Here is a 13,805-nt window from a genome sequence, read left to right as displayed (position 1 = left end):
GTTTCCATTTTGAATGATGGAACTCTTAGGAATTTGTTTAGGATTTTTCAGTCCAAGATTGGTCTGAAGGTTCCCTCTTTCTTGGGAACCACAAACAGATTTGAATAGAATCCTTGTCCGTGTTCCGTCCCCCATTAGTAAGAGGTCTTGTACACAGCGTAGAAATGCCTCTTTCTTTATTTGGTTTGCTGATAACCTTGAAAGATGAAATCTCCCTTGTGGAGGAGAAGCTTTGAAGTCCAGAAGATATCCCTGAGATATGATCTCCAACGCCCAGGGATCCTGGACATCTCTTGCCCAAGCCTGGGCGAAGAGAGAAAGTCTGCCCCCCACTAGATCAGTTTCAGGTTTTCTGGCCTGCTTGCCCTTGTTCCAGGACTGGTTAGTTTTCCAGCCCTGCCTGTAACGAGCAACAGCTCCTTCCTGTTTTGGAGCGGAGGAAGTTGATGCTGCTCCTGCCTTGAGGTTACGAAAGGCACGAAAATTAGACTGTTTAGCCTTTGATTTGGCCCTGTCCTGAGGCAGAGCATGGCCCTTACCTCCCGTAATGTCAGCGATAATTTCTTTCAAGCCGGGCCCGAATAAGGTCTGCCCTTTGAAAGGAATATTAAGCAATTTAGATTTAGAAGTTACGTCAGCTGACCAGGATTTAAGCCATAGCGCTCTGCGCACTTGGATGGCGAATCTGGAGTTCTTAGCCGTAAGTTTGGTTAAATGTACGACGGCATCAGAAACAAATGCATTAGCTAGCTTAAGTGCTTTAAGCTTGTTCATAATTTCATCCAATGGAGCTGTGCGAATGGCCTCTTCCAGAGACTCAAACCAGAATGCCGCCGCAGCAGTGACAGGCGCAATGCACACAAAGGGCTGTAAGATAAAACCTTGTTGAACAAACATTTTCTTAAGGTAACCCTCTAATTTTTTATCCATTGGATCTGAAAAGGCACAACTATCCTCCACCGGGATAGTGGTACGCTTAGCTAAAGTAGAAACTGCTCCCTCCACCTTAGGGACCGTCTGCCATAGGTCTCGTGTGGTGGCGTCTATAGGAAACATTTTCCTAAATATGGGAGGAGGGGAAAAAGGCACACCGGGTCTATCCCACTCCTTGCTAATAATCTCTGTAAGCCTTTTAGGTATAGGAAACACGTCAGTACACACCGGTACCGCATAGTATCTATCCAACCTACATAATGTTTCTGGAATTGCAACCGTGTTACAATCATTCAGAGCCGCTAATACCTCCCCTAGCAATATGCGGAGGTTCTCAAGCTTAAATTTAAAATTAGAAATCTCTGAATCCAGTCTCCCTGGATCAGATCCGTCACCCACAGAATGAAGCTCTCCGTCTTCATGTTCTGCAAATTGTGACGCAGTATCGGACATGGCTCTCACATCATCAGCGCGGTCTGTCCTTAACCCAGAGCTATCACGCTTGCCTCTTAATTCTGGCAATTTAGATAATACTTCTGTCATAACAGTAGCCATGTCTTGCAAAGTGATTTGTAAGGGCCTCCGTGATGTACTTGGCGCCACAAAATCACGCACCTCCTGAGCGGGAGGCGAAGGTACTGACACGTGAGGAGAGTTAGTCGGCATAACTTCCCCCTTGTTGTCTGGTGATAATTTCTTTACATGTAAAGACTGACTTTTATTTAAAGTAATATCAATACAATTGGTACACATATTTCTGTTGGGTTCCACATTGGCCTTCATACATAGTGAACAAACAGATTCATCTGTGTCAGACATGTTTAAACAGACTAGCAATGAGACTAGCAAGCTTGGAAAATACTTTTCAAATAAATTTACAAGCAATATAAAAAACGCTACTGTGCCTTTAAGAAGCACAAAAAAGCTGTCACAGTTGAAATAACAATGAACCAAATTAGTTATAGCAACCAAATTTTCACAGTAAATGTATTAAGTTAGCAAAGGATTGCACCCACCAGCAAATGGATGATTAACCCCTTAATACCCAAAAAACGGATAACAATTTAATAATTAACGTTTTTATCACAGTCAAACACACTGTCACAGGTCTGCTGTGACTGATTACCTCCCTCAAAATGAATTTTGAAGACCCCTGAGCTCTCTAGAGACGTCCTGGATCATGGAGGATGAAGTAGGAAGATTGTGACTGAATTTTTACTGCGCAAAAAAGCGCTAAAATAGGCCCCTCCCACTCATATTACAACAGTGGGGAAGCTCAGTTAACTGTTTCTATGCAGAAACAAAAGTTAGCCATGTGGTAAAAATCATGCCCCAATAAGTTTTATCACCAAGTACCTCACAAAAAACGATTAACATGCCAGTAAACGTTTTGAACATACATTTTAAAAGTTATGAAGTGTTATTAATAAGCCTGCTACCAGCCGCTTTTACTGCAGTATTAACAGTATTTTCTGAGTGAAATTCCATTCCCTAGAAAAATACTTCAGTGTACACACACTCATCAGCCTAATACCAGTCGCTACCACTGCATTTAAGACTGAACTTACATTACATTGGTATCAGCAGTATTTTCTCAGTCAATTCCATTGCTTAGAAAAATAATTTACTGCACATACCTCGTTTGCAGGGGGGCCCTGCATGCTATTCCCTTTTTCTGAAGTTACCTCACTCCTCAGAATGTGCGAGAACAGCCAGTGGATCTTAGTTACGTCTGCTAAGATCATAGAAAACGCAGGCAGATTCTTCTTCTAATGCTGCCTGAGAAACAAACAGCACACTCCGGTGCCATTTAAAATAACAAACTTTTGATTGAAGAAATAAACTAAGTTTAAAAACACCACAGACCTCTCACAACGACCTATCTTTAGTTAGGTTGCAAGAGAATGACTGGGTATGACGTGTGAGGGGAGGAGCTATATAGCAGCTCTGCTTGGGTGATCCTCTTGCAACTTCCTGTTGGGGAAGAGATAATCCCATAAGTAATGGATGACCCGTGGACCGACTACACTTAACAAGAGAAATAAATGTTTATACACCTCAAGCAAACGTTATATCTATTCAGTAATGTAAGTAAATAATAAAAATATTACCCTTTACAGCAAGCATGATACCAGTCGTTATTAAATCACTGTAATCAGGCTTAACTTAAATAAATCCGGTATTGTCAGCATTTTCTAGCTTATCATTTCTCTAGAAAAATTTAAAACTGCACATACCTCAGAGCAGGAGACCCTGCACGCTATTCCCCCAGCTGAAGTTACCCATCTCTTCAGTTATGTGTGAGAACAGCAATGGATCTTAGTTACAACCTGCTAAGATCATCAAAGACCACAGGCAGACTCTTCTTCAACTTTCTGCCTGAGGCTAAAATAGTACAACTCCGGTACCATTTGATTGAAGATAAACTACATTAATGCACCACATCTCTCTAGCTGCTTCCCTTGTCAAGAGCTGCAAGAGATTGACTGGGAGGTGGCAGTTAGGGGAGGAGCTATATAGACAGCTCTGCTGTGGGTGATCCTCTTGCAGCTTCCTGTTGGGAAGGAGAATATCCCACAAGTAATGGATGAACTTGTGGACTGGATACACCTTACAAGAGAAAGAACAATTTCTTGACTCATATTTACCGTAGAAAACTACCATATGAAGAAAATCATATTTAGTACGAAGTACAGCCTTATCGTTGTGAATAAGTAGAAATGGAGAATCACAAGACAAGGTTGACAACTCAGAAACTCTCCTTGCCGAAGAGATTGCTAATAGGAAAAGTACTTTCTAAGGTAACAGTAGATATCAATGGAATACATTGGTTCAAAAAGAGGACCTTGTAATACAGAGAGAACTAGATTTAAATTCTAAGATGGAGAAATAGGTTTCACAATGGGCATAATTCTAACACCTGGACAAAAGTCTGAACTTGAGGAAGTTTAGCCAACTTTCTATGAAAAAAAAACAGATAAAGTAGTAATTTTACCTTTTAGGAAACTAGCGGACAAACAGTTGTCAAGTCCATCCTGTAAAAACTGAAGGATCCTAGGAATCCTAAAGGAATACCAAGAAAACCCTCTGGAAGATCACCACTTAAAATAGGTCTTTAAAATCATGTGATAAATCTTTTTGTGTCACAGGTTTTTAATCACCGAATCTGAGAAAACTCTATGTCTCAAAACTAGACATTCAGCCTCCACACTGTTAAATGTAGAGATTGACAAAGAGAGAATACTCTTAACTAAGCTTAATAACTCCTTTGACACTTTTATTGAAACTGCATTACACGCTCCCAGGCTCCAGACTCTAGTCCAAGTAACTTCCTACAGCTCATATAAGAGGAAGTGCTTAGAAAAATGAATTACTCATTGAGTACTTTAGAAATTCCCTGAGCAGTTTTCTGCCTAGTAACAATTCCTGAGTAAATAGTAAAGCCTGGCTAGCTTAGCGGGCAGGGCCACCACTGGGAGAGAAACCAGTGCCTCAGAGAAGGCTTCAAAGCCATTTTAAGTGTAATAAAATAATATAATATGCACCAAGCATAATAAATACTTTTCCCTCATAAAATCATGCTCCCCTGCCTAACCAGAGTCAGTGGGCTGTGTGTGTGCTGTGTTATGTCACTTATCTTACACACCCTACCCCCACACACACTAGCTTACCAGGCAAGTTAAATCCTTGTCAATGCAGATGCAGCAGTATCCATAAGAGAACCCATCCCGTGCAGGTATCGGGTACCACTGAGGATTGCAGTAGAAAATACCTGTGTTCCTCGGGGGAGAAAATTGCAGATATGGGAAAAAGCACACTCAGTCACAGTCTCCGGAGAAGGCTTACCATTCCCATAGGTACAGTACATCAATAAATTTTATGTCTCCATCTGTTAAAATTTTAAAAGACCTTTATTTCATACAGTGTCCCACAATAAAGTAACATTTCGGGCACACACTTAGCCCTTACTCATGGAGAAATAAGGTGTCCCCCCGAAACATTGCTTTTTTGTGTGGGACCCTGTATGAAATAAAGGTCTTTTAAAATTTGAACTGATGGAAACTTCAGGGGGAGGCTAAGTAAAAGTCCCCACAACTCCTGAGGGTAGTTATGGCTAAACTTCCATAGGGAAAAACTGTGCACATAACCGGGTATTCCTATGCCCCTGTATCATTTAGCTGCTGTGAAGTTTCTCTTCTTTGTGAATGATAATTCCCAGGGACTCTGGGTCTCACAGTGGTCCGAGCTCACATTTAAACCCATAAGCAAGTAGCTGGAAATACCTCTATTCTCAACCAATTCCTACGAGGCCAAGAACAAAACTAAGAGAGAGATGGGAGAGATGGGAGAGATTTTTAAAGTGAAGGTCAATTTTGACGAATTAGTGCCAGGTTTTTAATAATCCTATTAAAAACAAGGGCACTTTAATTCATCAAAATTAACATTTCAAGCGTTTTCTTCAAAAACTTACCTTTTAATCCTGAGAGCCGCTGCAGAGTTTCCTCCGCCTGTCGCAAGTCCTCTTCGCGGGTCCAAAATGACGAATCTGGCTTCATTCAATCACGGCGTTTCCTCAGGCCATGATCCCGGGTGGGGGGGGAACGCCGTGATTGGAGGAAGTTTGATTTGTCATTTCTGACGTAAGCAAAGGCTTCCGACGGCCGGGGGAATCAATGGAGCAGCTTTCAGGAATAAAAGGTAAGTTTTTGAAGAAAACGCTTGAAATGTCAATTTTGATGAATTAAAGTGCCCTTGTTTTTAATAGGATTATTAAAAACCGGTGACTAATTCGTCAAAATTGACCTTCACTTTAAGCCCTGATATGGGTTCTTTACCTCCTTTTAATGGCGGGAAATATATCCCATATGTTATGAAGGATTGTGGACCATAATCATTTTATGAAAGAAATCTAAATTTTTAAAGTGCTAATATAAGGTGTATGATGTACAAAACAGAATTTATGTTTACCTGATAAATTTCTTTCTCCTACGGTGTGTCCGGTCCACGGCTTCATCCTTACTTGTGGGAATATTCTCTTCCCTAACAGGAAATGGCAAAGAGAGCACAGCAAAAGCTGTCCATATAGCTCCCCCTCTGGCTCCGCCCCCCAGTCATTCGACCGACGGCTAGGAGAAAAAGGAGAAACTATAGGGTGCCGTGGTGACTGTAGTGTACAAAAATAAAATTTTTTAAACCTGACTAAAAGCCAGGGCGGGCCGTGGACCGGACACACCGTAGGAGAAAGAAATTTATCAGGTAAACATAAATTCTGTTTTCTCCTACATTGGTGTGTCCGGTCCACGGCTTCATCCTTACTTGTGGGAACCAATACCAAAGCTTTAGGACACGGATGAAGGGAGGGAACAAGTCAGGTTACCTAAACGGAAGGCACCACAGCTTGCAACACCTTTCTCCCAAAAACAGCCTCCGAAGAAGCATAAGTATCGAATTTGTAAAATTTGGCAAAAGTATGCAGAGAAGACCAAGTCGCTGCCTTACAGATCTGATCAACAGAAGCCTCGTTCTTGAAGGCCCATGTGGAAGCCACAGCTCTAGTAGAGTGAGCTGTAACTCGTTCAGGAGGCTGCCGTCCGGCAGTCTCATAAGCCAATCGGATGATGCTTTTCAGCCAAAAAGAAAGAGAGGTAACAGTAGCTTTCTACCCTCTCCTCTTACCAGAATAAACGACAAACCAAGATGATGTTTGTCTGAAATCCTTTGTTGCTTCTAAATAGAATTTTAAAGCACGGACCACATCTAGGTTGTGTAACAAACGTTCCTTCTTTGAAACTGGATTCGGACATAGAGAAGGAACAACTATTTCCTGGTTAATATTCCTGTTGGAAACTACTTTTGGAAGAAAACCAGGCTTGGTACGTAAAACTACCTTATCTGCATGGAATACCAGATAGGGAGAAGTACACTGCAAAGCAGATAATTCAGAAACTCTTCTAGCAGAAGAAATAGCAACCAAAAACAGAACTGTCCAAGATAGTAACTTAATATCTATGGAATGCAAAGGTTCAAACGGAACCCCTTGAAGAACTGAAAGAACTAAGTTTAGACTCCATGGAGGAGTCATAGGTCTGTAAACAGGCTTGATTCTAACGCCTGTACAAACGCTTGTACATCTGGCACGGCTGCCAGACGTTTGTGCAACAAGACAGACAGAGCAGAAATCTGTCCCTTTAGAGAACTAGCTGACAGACCTTTCTCCAAACCCTCTTGGAGAAAGGAAAGAATCCTAGGAATTTTGATTTTACTCCAAGAAAATCCCTTGGATTCGCACCAACGGATATATTTGTGCCATATCTTATGGTAAATCTTCCTAGTCACAGGCTTTCTGGCTTGAACCAGAGTATCTATAACTGAATCTGAAAACCCACGCTTAGATAGAATCAAGCGTTCAATTTCCAAGCAGTCAGTTGCAGAGAGACTAGATTTGGATGTTCGAATGGACCTTGTACTAGAAGATCCCGTCTCAAAGGTAGCTTCCATGGTGGAGCTGATGACATATTCACCAGGTCTGCATACCAAGTCCTGCGTGGCCACGCAGGAGCTATTAGAATCACCGAGGCCTTCTCCTGTTTGATCCTGGCTACCAGCCTGGGAAGGAGAGGGAACGGTGGAAACACATAAGCTAGATTGAACGACCAAGGCGCCACTAATGCATCCACCAGTGTCGCCCTGGGATCCCTGGATCTCGACCCGTATCGAGGAACTTTGAAGTTCTGACGAGACGCCATCAGATCCATATCCGGAGTGCCCCATAGTTGAGTTAACTGGGCAAAGACCTCCGGGTGGAGTCCCCCCCCCCACTCAAATAATCCGCCTCCCAGTTGTCTACTCCTGGGATGTGGATTGCAGATAGGTGGCAGGAGTGATCCTCCGCCCATTTGATGATCTTGGATACCTCTGTCATCGCCAAGGAACTCTTTGTTCCCCCCTGATGATTGATGTACGCTACAGTCGTCATGTTGTCCGACTGAAATCTTATGAATCTGGCCTTCGCTAGGTGAGGCCAGGCCAGGAGCACATTGAATATCGCTCTCAGTTCCAAAATGTTTATCGGGAGAAGGGACTCTTCCCGAGACCATAGACCCTGAGCTTTCAGGGAGTCCCAGACCGCGCCCCAGCCTAAGAGACTGGCGTCGGTCGTGACGATGACCCATTCTGGTCTGCGGAAACTCATTCCCTGAGAAAGGTGATCCTGAGTCAACCACCAGCGGAGTGAGTCTCTGGTTACCTGGTCTACTTGAATCTGGGGAGACAAGTCTGCATAATCCCCATTCCACTGTTTGAGCATGCACAGTTGCAATGGTCTTAGATGAATTTGAGCAAAAGGAACCACGTCCATTGCTGCAACCATTAATCCTATTACCTCCATGCACTGAGCTATGAAAGGCTGAGGAATAGATTGAAGAACTTGACAAGCGTTTAGAAGTTTTAATTTTCTGACCTCTGTCAGAAAAATCTTCATTTCTACAGAATCTATTATTGTTCCCAGAAAAGGAACCCTTGTGGACGGGGACAGGGAACTCTTTTCTACGTTCACCTTCCACCCGTGAGACCTGAGAAAAGCTAATACAATGTCTGTAGGAGCCCTTGTTCTGGAAAGGGACGACGCTTGGTTTAGGATGTCGTCTAAGGTAGGTGCCACCGCAATGCCCCTCGGTCTTAGAACCGCTAGTAGGGACCCTAGCACCTTTGTGAAAATTCTGGGAGCAGTGGCTAAACCGAACGGAAGAGCCATGAACTGGTAATGTTTGTCCAGAAAGGCGAACCTTAGGAACTGATGATGATCTTTGTGGATAGGAATATGTAGGTACGCATCCTTTAAATCCACAGTAGTCATGTATTGACCCTCCTGGATTGTTGGTAAAATCGTCCGAATGGTTTCCATTTTGAATGATGGAACTCTGAGGAATTTGTTTAGAATTTTTAAATCCAGAATTGGCCTGAAAGTTCCTTCTTTTTTGGGAACTACAAACAGGTTTGAGTAAAAACCCAGTCCTTGTTCCGCTGTTGGAACTGGGTGTATCACTCCCATCTTTAATAGGTCTTCTACACAATGTAAGAATGCCTGTCTCTTTATCTGGTCTGAAGATAAGCGAGACATGTGGAACCTTCCCCTTGGAGGAAGTTCCTTGAATTCTAGAAGATACCCCTGAGAGACTATTTCTAGTGCCCAGGGATCCGGAACATCTCTTGCCCAAGCCTGAGCAAAGAGAGACAGTCTGCCCCCTACTAGATCCGGTCCCAGATCGGGGGACCCCTTCATGCAGTCTTGGTAGCAGCCGCAGGCTTCTTGGCCTGTTTACCCTTGTTCCAGCCTTGCATTGGTTTCCATGCTGGTTTAGGCTGGGAATTGTTACCCTCTTGTCTAGAGGCTGCAGAGTTAGGAGACGGTCCGTTCCTGAAAATTAGATTTGTTCTTAGCCTTGAAAGGCCTATCCTGTGGGAGGGCATGGCCCTTTCCCCCAGTGATGTCTGAAATAATCTCCTTCAATTCTGGCCCAAAAAGGGTCTTACCTTTGAAAGGAATATTAAGCAGTTTTGTCTTGGACGACACATCCGCCGACCAAGATTTTAGCCAAAGCGCTCTGCGTGCCACTATTGCAAAACCTGAATTTTTCCCCGCTAATTTAGCCAATTGAAAAGCGGCATCTAAAATAAAGGAATTAGCCAACTTTAGTGCGTGTCCATGACTTCCTCATATGGAGTCTCCTTATAGAGCGAATTTTCTAGTTCCTCGAACCAAAAAGACGCCGCCGTGGTGACAGGAATAATGCACGAAATTGGTTGGAGTAGGAAACCTTGCTGAACAAATATCTTTTTAAGCAATCCTTCCAATTTTTTATCCATAGGATCTTTGAAAGCACAACTGTCCTCAATGGGAATAGTTGTGCGCTTGGCCAACGTAGAAACTGCCCCCTCAACCTTAGGGACTGTTTGCCATGCGTCCCTTCTGGGCTCGACAATGGGGAACATTTTCTTAAATATAGGAGGTGGGACAAAGGGCATACCTGGCTTCTCCCACTCCTTGGTCACTATGTCCGCCACCCTCTTGGGTATCGGAAAGGCATCAGCGTGCACAGGGACCTCTAAGAATTTGTCCATTTTGCACAATTTCTCTGGAATCACCAAAAAGTCACAATCATCAAGAGTAGTTAGCACCTCCTTAAGCAGGGCGCGGAGATGTTCTAACTTAAATTTAAATGCCACGATATCAGGTTCTGCCTGCTGAGAAACTTTTCCTGAATCAGAAATTTCTCCCTCAGACAGACCCTCCCTCACTGCCAATTCAGACTGGTGTGAGGGTATAACAGATAAATTATCGTCAGCGCCCACTTGCTCATCCTCTGTATTTAAAACTGAGCAATCACGCTTTCTGGGAAATGCTGGCAGTTTGGATAAAATATTTGCTATAGAATTATCCATTACTGCAGTTAATTGCTGCATAGTAACAAGCATTGGCACGCTAGATGTACTAGGTATCGCCTGCGCGGGCATAACTGGTGTTGACACAGAAGGAGAGGATGATGAGCTATCCCCACTACCTTCATTTGAAGAATCATCTTGGGCAACCTTATTAAATGTGACAGTACTGTCCTTACTTTGTTTGGACGCCATGGCACAATTTGAACATACATTTAAAGGGGGAACCACCATGGCCTCCATACACACAGAACATATGCTATCTGAAGGTATAGACATGTTAGACAGACTTTGGCAGGCTATTAATGCAATAAAACCGTTTTTAAACAAAACCGTTACTGTCTCTTTAAATAATAAAAAGAACACACTTTGTTTCTGAATGTTTGAAAAACTATGAAGGAAATATCCAATCTTTACAAAATTTGCACCCTAGTGTCTTAATGCTTTGAAAGTATTGCACACCAAATTCAAGTCTCTAACCCCTTAAATGAGCAAACCGGAGCTAATTGTTCAATTTACCGGTTTAAACACACTACAGTCCCTGCCACAGCCTTTGCTGCGGCTTTTACCTTCCTTGGGGGTTATTCACCACAGAAATAAGCCTTCTTGAATTCGTTTTTGTGGCCACAGGACCCCCTCACATGAAGCTGCATGCACTGCCTCAAGAAGTAACTGCGCAACTGAGGCGCGAAAATGAGGCCTCCTCCCTCTGCATACCAGAGTGAAGGGGCCTTCCTGACTAGATTAGGTGTCTAAACAACTGCCAGGCGTAATAAAAACGTTCCCAAAAGTGTTTCAAAGCCACAAAACACTCCAAAAGTCATATAAATATGATATAAATCAATCGATTTAGCCTACAATAGTGTCAACCAGTATAGAGCCCATTTATAAGCCTTCATTCTGTTAAGAGTCTAAGAAAATGGCTTACCGATCCCATAAGGGAAAATGACAGTCTTCTAGCATTACTATGTCTTGTTAGAAAAGAGACTAGTCATACCTGGAGCAGAAAAGTCTGCAAACTGTTCCCCCCAACTGAAGTTCTCTGGTTTAACAGTCCTGCGTGGGAACAGCAATGGATTTTAGTTACTGGTGCTAAAATCATACTCCTCTCTTAACAGAACTCTTCATCACTTTCTGTTGTAGAGTAAATAGTACAAACCGGCACTATTTTAAAATAACAAACTCTTGATAGAAGAAATAAAACTACAACTAACACCACATACTCTTTACCATCCCCGTGGAGATGCTACTTGTTCAGAGCGGCAAAGAGAATGACTGGGGGGCGGAGCCAGAGGGGGAGCTATATGGACAGCTTTTGCTGTGCTCTCTTTGCCATTTCCTGTTAGGGAAGAGAATATTCCCACAAGTAAGGATGAAGCCGTGGACCGGACACACCAATGTAGGAGAAATATATGTCCCAAACTATGTGAAGCAGTTGTTCATGTTCATACTAATAGTAGTTAGGCAATGAAGGTGCAAAGTCACCTTTGTCCACTTTGCTTACCTCAAGCTGTAGAAAATTGCTGCCAGTTGACATGCCTATACCTACGCAGTGCAAGCATGCTGCTAAGGATTTAAACAAGTAACAGCGTCTACAACCCGACAAGTCACCTGTGGAGGGCTGTAGATACCACAATGAGCAGCTCCCTGTAGACAAGGGGATTGGTGGACAAGAGACTGCCTTCTCAACAACAAGTAGATCTTCACTTTCACCTCTCTCCTGATCAAGCAGGCAAAAGAAAAGTGACTGAGGATCATGGAAAGTGGGAGGAATTTATAGCTCTGGTGTGTTGGGATATCTTTTGCCTCCTCCTAGCGTTCAGGTGTCTTACTACACGTGATGACTTGTGGACTCTCACCATCGGATGAAAGAAACTGATTACAGGGAGTATCAATCTTTTCTTAATTACAATTAAAGAACTTAAATGTTTTTTTACGTTTGTGACACCTGAGCTAGATGATGACACAATTGAGTAACCCAAGAATCTAGCTGGCAATCACTGGTTTAGATTATTGATTTATAAACATGATCTCTGCCAAATCTCTTGTAAATGTTTCAAGGTCAAAAGAATCTATATTGCTTGCTTTATATTTGTGACATAATTCATAAAATAAATGCATCTAAATTTACAATAATTATAAATGACCAGTATATTTTTTTTGTTTTACTTTGAAACATACTGATTATAAATGGGCAAACTTAAATAAAGCTCTCAGTTACTGTCAGTATGCATGTCCTTATATTATCAAAATGTTTAAAGCACATAATACTTAAATAAATATATTATACAATACAATACAAAGAGCAGCTACACTTGCCATACTGATATAACAAAGCTAGTTATCTAGAATTATTAAATTAAATTATTAAAGAAGCATACAATATTTAACAAATAATATTTTTGTAGAATGTTGCTTTAAAGCGCTTATTTATTAGCTAGGGCAGTAATTCACAAATTGCATTCTCAACCAATGTTTTTAACCCTCACAAAATGGTTATCTGAATATATAAAGCCCCACAAGAGAGCAGCAAGCATTGCAATTACCAAGCAGGATGTAGATGGTGATTGGTGGTTACACTTGTCACTGATGCTTGTCATTGGCTTACCAACCGTGTACTGCTCAGAAGTGGCAATACTAGTGGCTTCCATATAGGCCTTTACTTATATATGTCTAAACCACTTGCAAGGTTAAAACACATGGTAAGCTACAGTCAATAATGCAAAAGCTACATGCTCTAACAATTAGAGCATGTCATTTTGCATCACAATGCCCCTTTAATGAAGCTAAAATTATACAAGATATGTAGAATTTTTAGATCACTTTTATTCCAAACATAATCACAGCTTTTCAAGGCAAGAGCTAAACTAAGGAAAGAGACTGTTAATACCCATAAATAGCATGTATAAAGTACCTGTATTGCTTGTGGCATGAACCATACTATATTAAGTAGGATCTATATGGCAAGGTCATCTTTTCAATCTTCATTCATGCATTCTAAAGACATTCTGAAAAAAAAATGAAAAAAAATAAATAAATAGAACAAGTAAACTATGTTATATATACACATAGAAATATCATATATACACACACTATAAAAACAACAGCATATAAATACACTTTGTGCTCTTTAAAAAAAAACAACAGGGTTTTTCAGACCGCCGCTCTTGCTCCACTGAGCGGGTCTGGTTTTCCCCCTGAGCGCATCTGGGCAGCTGTCTAGTCACAGCCCGGCCCAATTGCGCCATTACACTCAATGCAGCTCGCTCCTGCTATCGGACAGAGCAGGAGTGAGCTGTGTTGAGTGTAATGGCACGATTGGGCCGGGCTGTGACTAGACAGCTGCCCAGATGCGCTCAGGGGGAAAACTAGACCCGCTCCTTAGAGCAAGAGTGGCGGTCTGAAAAACCATATTTTTTTAAATCAAATTTCAC

At 42.1% G+C, this 13,805-nt stretch overlaps 1 protein-coding gene across 1 annotated transcript in view; it reads right to left on the bottom strand.

The window, feature by feature from the left end:
* The window catches only part of TAOK3 (TAO kinase 3), a gene marked incomplete in the record, with an annotated part of 945,289 nt that overhangs the window by 771,422 nt on the left and 160,062 nt on the right, over positions 1–13,805 (bottom strand). The window contains 1 exon segment of the mRNA XM_053701678.1: positions 13,286–13,379.

Source organism: Bombina bombina, chromosome 2 (assembly GCF_027579735.1).
Source record: "Bombina bombina isolate aBomBom1 chromosome 2, aBomBom1.pri, whole genome shotgun sequence".
In the NCBI taxonomy this organism is placed as follows: Eukaryota; Metazoa; Chordata; class Amphibia; order Anura; family Bombinatoridae; genus Bombina; species Bombina bombina.
Note: the sequence above shows the minus strand (reverse complement) of the source record. Positions and strands in the feature narration are given on the sequence as shown.